Genomic DNA, 9,574 nt, shown 5'->3' with positions numbered 1-9,574 from the left:
GTTTGAACACTTTTTCATAAAGGTTTGCGCTGGAAAATAGGCTTTACTTTTGGTTATATCACTATTTGTGTAAAAACATTTGATCTTTCTAGGTTTTTGTTCTGTGGTGAGAAAAATGTGAACTGGCACATGAGTGTGTGACATTGTGTTTGATTGAATAATACCATGGCAAGCTTTCCAGTTTGATGCCGAGTGTAGACATTAACATGTGACACCTTTACACTTGGTTTTGTAATTTTAGCTTGTTACAAGAAGTAACGCAGATTTGTGTGGTTTGAAATAGTGATGCATACACATTTTTAGAGAGTGTACATGTATTAGAAAGAGTATGAAAAAAACCTAGTTCAGTCTTTCTTTTGATTGTGATGGGAAAGAATGATAGATCATTTAAATTTTGTGTGTTACACTAATTCATTAGAATTTTTTTGCAAGAGTTATTTGCTGTCAAAATAGATAAATAATATAACAATAATTGGTTTAAGCGTGTTTTTGACTCACATGCGAAGCAAAAGTGAGTCTATGTACTCACCCGAGTCGTCCGTCCGTCCGTCCCCCCCGGACGTCCGGCCGGACGTCCGTCCGGAAAACTTTAACGTTGGATATTTCTTGGACACTATTCAGTCTATCAGTACCAAATTTGGCAAGATGGTGTATGATGACAAGGCCCCAAAAAACAAACATAGCATCTTGACCTTGCTTCAAGGTCAAGGTCGCAGGGGCCATAAATGTTGTCTAAAAAACAGCTATTTTTCCCATTTTCTCTGAAGTTTTTGAGATTCAATACCTCACCTATATATGATATATAGGGCAAAGTAAGCCCCATCTTTGGATACCAGTTTGGTTTACCTTGCTTCAAGGTCAAGGTCACAGGAGCTCTTCAAAGTTGGATTGTATACATATTTTGAAGTGACCTTGACCCTGAACTATGGAAGATAACTGTTTCAAACTTAAACATTATGTGGGGCACATGTTATGCTTTCATCATGAGACACATTTGGTCACATATGATCAAGGTCAAGGTCACTTTGACCCTTATGAAATGTGACCAAAATAAGGTAGTGAACCACTAAAAGTGACCATATCTCATGGTAGAAAGCGCCAATAAGCACCATTGTACTTCCTATGTCTTGAATTAACAGCTTTGTGTTGCATGACCTTGGATGACCTTGACCTTGGGTCACATGTATTTTGGTAGGAAAAATGTGTAAAGCAGTTCTTAGTGTATGATGTCATTGCTAGGTTTAGTTATTTGACCTTGACCCTGAAGGTGAGGGTCAAGGTCATGTTAAGGTCAAGGTCAAGCATGTGAGTCGTATGGGCTTTTCCCTTCTTGTTTTAATTTTGTATCATATTTAATTGAATAAAACCTTCTTTAAGCCAACGAGACATATTTGTCATCGCTCGCATGTCACTATCAACTTCGGGCGGGAATGTAGCTCGGTAGCGCGCTGGATTTGTATCCAGTTGGCCGCTGTCAGCGTGAGTTCGTCCCCACGTTCGGCGAGAGTCTCAGAGTCAACTTTGTGTGCAGACTCTCCTCGGTGTCCGAACACCCCCGTGTATACACGCAAGCACAAGACCAAGTGCGCACGAGAAAGATCCTGTCAGAGTTCGGTGGGTTATAGAAACACGAAAATACCCAGCATGCTTCCTCCGAAAGCGGCGTATGGCTGCCTAAATGGCGGGGTAAAACGGTCATACACGTAAAAGCCGTGGGAGTTTCAGCCCATGAACGAACAAACAAACAAAAGCAAACTATCAACCTCGTTACACGTCCAACTCCTGCACCCTCTTCTCGCCTGACCCCCCCTGCCTGGTACGCCGGAACAAGACAAATAGCTATGTCAGCCTGTTCATGTCAGGCCTACGATACATGAAAATCATAATTGGGCTATTCAAAAGATGTGATCACATGTCAAATGACTTCCCTAACAGGATATCCGCCTTGTTTGAACGTAATTTCATCTACGCCCATTTGCCATTACATGTTTATCCGAATGCTTTCTTACTGGATTCATTTTTGTAAGTCTTGGGGGAAAATGACATTGGTAGAAAAATTGCAGCACAGTGTTTTGTTGTTGTGTGGTTTTTACGAGACACAAATTCGGCTAACCTCTTCTTTTTACTCCTTGCATAATGAGAGAGACTGAGAGAGAGAGAGACTGAGAGAGAGAGAGAAAGAGAGAGAGAGAGAGAGAGAGAGAGAGAGACAGAGACAGACAGAGACAGACAGAGACGGAGAGAGAGACTGAGACTGAGAGAGAGAGAGACTGAGAGAGAGAGAGAGAGAGAGACTGAGAGAGAGAGAGACTAATAGAGAGAGAGAGAGACTGATATAGAGAGAGAGAGAGAGAGAGAGAAAGAGAGAGAGAGAGCGAGCCAACCAGAGAGCCAGACAGACAGACAGAGAGTAGAGAAACAAACAGAGAGAGAGAGTAGACATAGACATACAGACAGACACAAAGGGAGAGAGACAGACACACATACACAGACAGACACACACAGACACACACAGACAGACAGACACACACACACACACACACACACACACATGCTATCTCGCTCTCTTTCTCTCTTTATCTCACACACACACTCACACAAAAAGAGAGACAGATAAAGAGGGAGGGAGACAGGACCTTTTCTTTCAAAAACCAGCCCTCTCTCAAGCACGATGTCAAAATTGAGACATCTTCAAGGATGCGGGTAGCGGGAAGGAAGAATATTGACTTTGCCCCGAGAGCGCGACTCGTCATTTCCTCCACTAGATAGCTTCACCAATATTGATAGCTATGTGTGTAAATACTGGGGGACCAACCCCCTTTCTCAATCAAATCTGGACAAGGAAAATGAGTGGGAGATAGGCTGAAGTTGACCCTTGCAACGATTATTCCGAACATATCGAATTGTGGGAACACGCTGATGAGATCAATGAGGATGTTAACTGTTCGGTGCTAACCTTGCTATGTCCAGTCTAGACCTGGGTAAGAATCGGGGCTGGACAGAACTAAATTTGTAGGATAAAGTCTGGATCAAGTTTGTCATGAGGTTGGCCATTCTTGCAACGATTGTGCCGAACATGCTGAATCTGTGTGAACACGCTGATGAGATTAAATGTGATAAATACTATTTTGTTTTAACGTAAGTTGCTTTTCTTGTGACTAAAAATGGAGGACAGTTGAAACAACCCCCCGCGGGTTTGGGGGAAGAATTTACCCGATGCTCCCCAGCATGTCGTAAGAGGCGACTAACGGATTCTGTTTCTCTTTTTACCCTTGTTAAGTGTTTCTTGTATAGAATATAGTTAATTTTTGTAAAGATTTTAGTCAAGCAGTATGTAAGAAATGTTAAGTCCTTTGTACTGGAAACTTGCATTCTCTCAGTAAGGTAATACATTGTAGTACGTTGCAAGCCCCTGGAGCAAAATTTTGATTAGTGCTTTTGTGAACAAGAAACAATTGACAAGTGGCTCTATCCCATCTACCCCCTTTCCCCGTCGCGATATAACCTTCGTGGTTGAAAACGACGTTAAACACCAAATAAAGAAAGAAATGTCAGCTCAATCGACCCATAAGTACCAGAAATAATTAAGATACAGACAGACAGACAGACAGACAGACAGACAGACAGACAGAGTGAAACCAATACACAACACGTATACGGGTTTGTATACATGGTGCTTTTTCACTAAAACGCATACAAGACATCAGAACATGTCAAAAAGCAGAAGAAACAATTGGTGGTAGACGGTGGAGGTTACAAACGAATTAGGGGGGGGGGGGGGGAGGGAGGCTGAAATTCAGAAAGCGTGCATCGAAGACCTGCTTTATTAAAGCGTGAATTAGCAAATAAAGTTAGGAAACTAGAGGTCAGAAATGGAGGAAGAATGCAAAGGTAGTGAGTATTGGTGGAATCAAGATTATGTGTCCACGGGTCTTAATTTCCTAGATAACGACTGACACTTGGTTCGTTAAGCCCTTATTTATAATATAATTTATGAAACTTGAATATGTCATTTCTGGCCTCAGCACTCCATGAACTTACAGAACAGTTCACTTTAAAACAAGTTTCTCACTTTTACAAGGGTAGACTCTAGCCCTAAATCGGGGGCCATTACACAACCATTTTCAGAGGCGGAGGAGACAAGAGAGAGAGAAGAACAAGTCACGTAAGGCGAAAATACAACATTTAGTCAAGTAGCTGTCGAACTCACAGAATGAAACTGAACGCAATGCCATTTTTCAGCAAGACCGTATACTCGTAGCATCGTCAGTCCACCGCTCATGGCAAAGGCAGTGAAATTGACAAGAAGAGCGGGGTAGTAGTTGCGCTAAGAAGGACAGCACGCTTTTCTGTACCTCTCTTTGTTTTAACTTTCTGAGCGTGTTTTTAATCCAAACATATCATATCTATATGTTTTTGGAATCAGGAACCGACAAGGAATAAGATGAAAGTGTTTTTAAATTGATTTCGACAATTTAATTTTGATAATAATTTTTATATATTTAATTTTCAGAGCTTGTTTTTAATCCAAATATAACATATTTATATGTTTTTGGAATGAGAAAATGATGGAGAATAAGATGAACGTAAATTTGGATCGTTAAATAAATTTTTATTTTTTTTTTACAATTTTCAGATTTTTAATGATTAAAGTCATTAATTAATTTTTAAGCCACCAAGCTGAAATACAATACTGAAGTCCGGGCTTCGTCGAAGATTACTTGACCAAAATTTCAACCAATTTGGTTGAAAAATGAGGGCGTGACAGTGCCGCCTCAACTTTCACGAAAAGCCGGATATGACGTCATCAAAGACATTTATCAAAAAAATGAAAAAAACGTTCGGGGATTTCATACCCAGGAACTCTCATGTCAAATTTCATAAAGATCGGTCCAGTAGTTTAGTCTGAATCGCTCTCCACACACACACACACACAGACACACGCACATACACCACGACCCTCGTCTCGATTCCCCCCTCTACGTTAAAACATTTAGTCAAATCTTGACTAAATGTAAAAACAAGTCGCGTAAGGCGAAATTGCTACATTTAGTCAAGCTGTGGAACTCACAGAATGAAACTGAACGTAGTCCGCCGCTAGTGCAAAAGGCAGTGAAAGTGACGAGCCTGTTTGGCGCGGCAGCGGTTGCGCTGTGCTTCATAGCACGCTTTACTGTACCTCTCTTCGTTTTAACTTTCTGAGCGTGTTTTTAATCCAAACATATCATATCTATATGTTTTTGGAATCAGGAACCGACAAGGAATAAGATGAAATAGCTTTTAAAACGATTTCGGAAATTTAATTTTAATCATAATTTTTATATTTTTAATTTTCAGAGCTTGTTTTTAATCCAAATATAACATTATTTGTATGTTTTTTTGAATCAGAAAATGATGAAGAATAAGATGAACGTAAATTTGGATCGTTTTATAAAAAAAATTTTTTTTTACAAATGTCAGATTTTTAATGACCAAAGTCATTAATTAATTTTTAAGCCACCAAACTGAAATGCAATACCGAAGTACGGCCTTCGTCGAAGATTGCTTGGCCAAAATTTCAATCAATTTGATTGAAAAATGAGGGTGTGACAGTGCCGCCTCAACTTTTACAAAAAGCCGGATATGACGTCATCAAAGACATTTATCGAAAGAAAGAAAAAAACGGTCCGGGGATATCATTCCCAGGAACTCTCATGTCAAATTTCATAAAGATCGGTCCAGTAGTTTAGTCTGAATCGCTCTACACACACACAGACAGACAGACAGACAGACACACACACACACACACACACACACACACACACACACACACACACACACACACACACACACACACACACACACACACACACCTAAAGTGTGGATGGTTACCTAAGAGGCGGCACTGGGTGTAGTGCCTTTCTAGTGCACTTGCACTACAACAGCACTGGGTGCAGTACTCGCTCCGGCATCGAAGAATTTTGCACTAAAAAATGCACAAAATTTGACCTATTTCGTCGCCTATAGAGGACGGAAAGAATGTCATTTTGAACATTGTTATGACATTCTTTCCGTGAAAAAGGTAAATTAAACGGTGTCAATTTAACCATAAGGCAACCATCCACACGTGTGGACGGAAAGAATGTCATTTTGAACATTGTTATGACATTCTTTCCGTCAAAAAAGTCAATTTAACGGTGTTAAATGAAGCGACCATCCACACAATTAGGTTGCCATCCAGAGTTTAGGTTGCCATCCACGTGTGGATGGTTGCCTTATGGTGATTTAGGCAACCAAACCTGTGGAAATATGGGTACACACACACCCACGCACACACACACACACACACACACACACCCACCACGACCCTCGTCTCGATTCCCCCTCTATGTTAAAACATTTAGTCAAAACTTGACTAAATGTAAAAACCAGCAATGTTGGGGAGGTGGTAAAACAGGGTGAAGAAAACGAGCGGGGAGCACTGAGCCATGGGTCACGAGCCTGCCTTAATCCCCACCCACTAAGGTCCACAGGCTAGGGATGCCATGGCTAAAACACTGTACTATCCTTATGGTGTTATGTCACCGCTATCGTTCACACCGACGGGTAACCAATGGCTTTTTAATTGGTCTTAGTCGCCGATACAGTGCCAGACTATCTCAGCTGCATGCCGTTTAGTATTGTTTTTCAGTGACTTTTACTTGCGTATGTTCTTGTCACGAGAGAGAGAGAGAGAGAGAAAGAGAGAGAGAGAGAGAGAGAGAGAGAGAGAGAGAGAGAGAGAGAGAGAGAGAGAGAGAGACGGGTGGTTGGAAAGACAGACAGACAGACAGACAGACAGATGGGAAAAAAACAAAATTCGTTGAAATAACGTTTGCAAATACAAATTCAATGCGCAGAAAAATTCAAATATTACAAATTGAATTTTGTCTTTTACAATACATCTTGATTTCAGTTACACTGTTAAAATGTTGAACAATGGATATACAATGCATGTGATCGTTAAATCCTGAGAGCATAAAAAACACAATTCTAAATTACATGAAAAATATTCATATAGTCTATGTATACAGCATGATATCAATAATGTAGGGTAAATGATTCGTAGGCTAAATCCCATACAAGAAATGCTACATTCGATTATACTGTACAGGAAAAGTTTGAACTCGGTAAAAAGTCATCGGATTAATAAACAATAAAAGGAGCAGCAAGGTACATCAGTTTGAAAGTGGGTGCATATAGATGCAGCCTTGTTAATCAATATTGACAGTGGTTACTGACGAAACCATGCAAGAAGTGAAAAAAATACAAACATTCACCACGAAGACATCAAGGTACATAGAAGAATGTTTTATCATAGAAATGAAAATGTAGAAAAGCTTACTCGGATAGACGTCACTACAAACAAGTCAGTAGCAAAATATCCAAGAAACGAAGGGACGTAAGCTCTCTCAATGCATACCACATGTGCAATAAGAGTAAGTGAAAATTATGCGGAACCCATTTCCTGACACCTGAGAGAATAACAAGCACCGAAATGAGCGAGCACAAAAAGTCTCTTGTTCATTTCAATGCTTGTTATTTTCTCAGGTGCCGGAAGATTGGATCTGCATAACTCGCACTTACTGTTGCTGCACATGTTGTATGCATTTAGAGCTCATACGTCCCTTTCTTTGTCGGATCTTACAATATCCACGATGTGTCAACTGATTCTGTTCATACACCGCATGTTTCTGTGTGGGCAGCGCGCATTTCGAAAGGATTACTAGCACCTTGGTACTTATGGTACACATTGCTCAACCAATTAGCTACCTTATTCTTGCAATATCACAAAAGCGCGCTGCCCACACGACTTACCGCCACCAGAGACATACATTCTATCTATGTCTCTGCCGCCACGTTTTTTCCCCAAGCAAGTGCCAAAAATGAGGCTGTATGAACGGAAACATCCTGCGAATGAATGGAAACATCCGGTGTATGAACGGAATCAGTTGACACACCGTGATATCGTTCTGCTTCACTTGATTACGATTCTGGCCAGAGAGAGAGAGAGAGACGCAGCATTTTTTTTGACCTCAGTTGCATGCAGGATGCTTCAACCCGTATTTTTTGCCCGAATTTTTTTTTTTTATTTTTTTTAATTTTTTTTTTTATTTTTTATTTTTTTTTAAGGCAGGGAGCATCCTTCTTCCTTGGTCTTTTTCTGTATAACATAATCAACTTTATATTATACAAAACATAAACTTCTGTCTAATGTTTAACTCTAATTCCAATAAAATACGTAAGTCTAACTTCTTCCCATACTTAAATTTTCCTAGGGTCATTTTTGTTATAAAAATACAATAATTTATAAAATAAATTTGATCGTTTTTTAAATTTTCATTCCCAAAACCAAATAACATATCTGTTTCATTCAAAGTTATATTATAATAAATTTGCTTATAAATAAAGTCTTTACAAAGTTTCCAAACGTTCCTCACCTCTTGACAATGAAAAAAGAAGTGCTCAAGTGTATCCAGTTTATTACAAACTTCACAATTATTAGTTTGACATAAACCCATCTTGTTTAGTAAAATATTCGTTGGGTAAATTCTGTGTAAAATTTTTTCAATGAAGCAGACGCAGTCGTTCTTCTTTTGTACAATTGACAGCTAACAGCCAGTGTCTTGATTCCAGAACAACATTATGCTTTCTTTACCAAAAAGAACAGGCGCTCGGAGTTTGTACCTCGAAATTAACCAAAACAGTTCTTATTTCCCTTTGTGTAATATTACCAATACGAGTCAAACCCTGCAACAGAACATATCGGTATGGCAATGCGTTAATCCGTTTTGTTTTAAGTGCTGTACATAACGCATTATACTCAAATTGTCTGGCTGGTTTATAACCAACCTTTTGACATAATTCTTCAAATGAAATCATGTCACCGATTTCATTCACGACATCCTCTTCATGATAAATATGACATTTAATAAAATCTTTGAAAAAGAGGCATTTATGCTTATATTGTATATTCATGTTGTTCCATATACATTGATTCATCAATGGAACAGGTGTGGCATCATACTTTTCATACAAAATGTGTTTGTCTAGCCAGGTTAACAATACTTGTCTCCATAAGACCGATCTGCAGTTAACAACGCCAACCAGCTTCTTGGAGGATGCATTAGAGTCAAAACAGGACAAACCATTACCCAAACTTGAAAAAACATATCTAGGAGTGACAGACCAGTAATTGTCTGTAGAGTTCTGCAGACCAATAGCCCACGACATCATAAATGAGTTGTGCATATCTACAACATTTATCATATTTAATCCACCATTATCTTTTAATTTACACATAATTGTTCGTTTTACTTTTTCAAACGCCCGTGTATTTGAATATTTTTTCTTCCAAATAAACCTGAACAAAATGGAATTAATTTGATGTAAAACATGATAAGGCACTGCTAGAGACTGGAAAATATAAACGAACTGAGATATAAGAAAAGTTTTAACAATGCAATTTTTACCTTGTATACTTAAGTTTCTTTTGGACCAATTAAAAATTATTTGTTGCATACGTTGAATTTTCTTAGACCAGTTGTCTTCAATT

The sequence above is a fragment of the Littorina saxatilis genome, linkage group LG1, assembly GCF_037325665.1.
Source record: "Littorina saxatilis isolate snail1 linkage group LG1, US_GU_Lsax_2.0, whole genome shotgun sequence".
Lineage (NCBI taxonomy): Eukaryota > Metazoa > Mollusca > Gastropoda > Littorinimorpha > Littorinidae > Littorina > Littorina saxatilis.
This window is presented reverse-complemented; position numbering follows the sequence as displayed.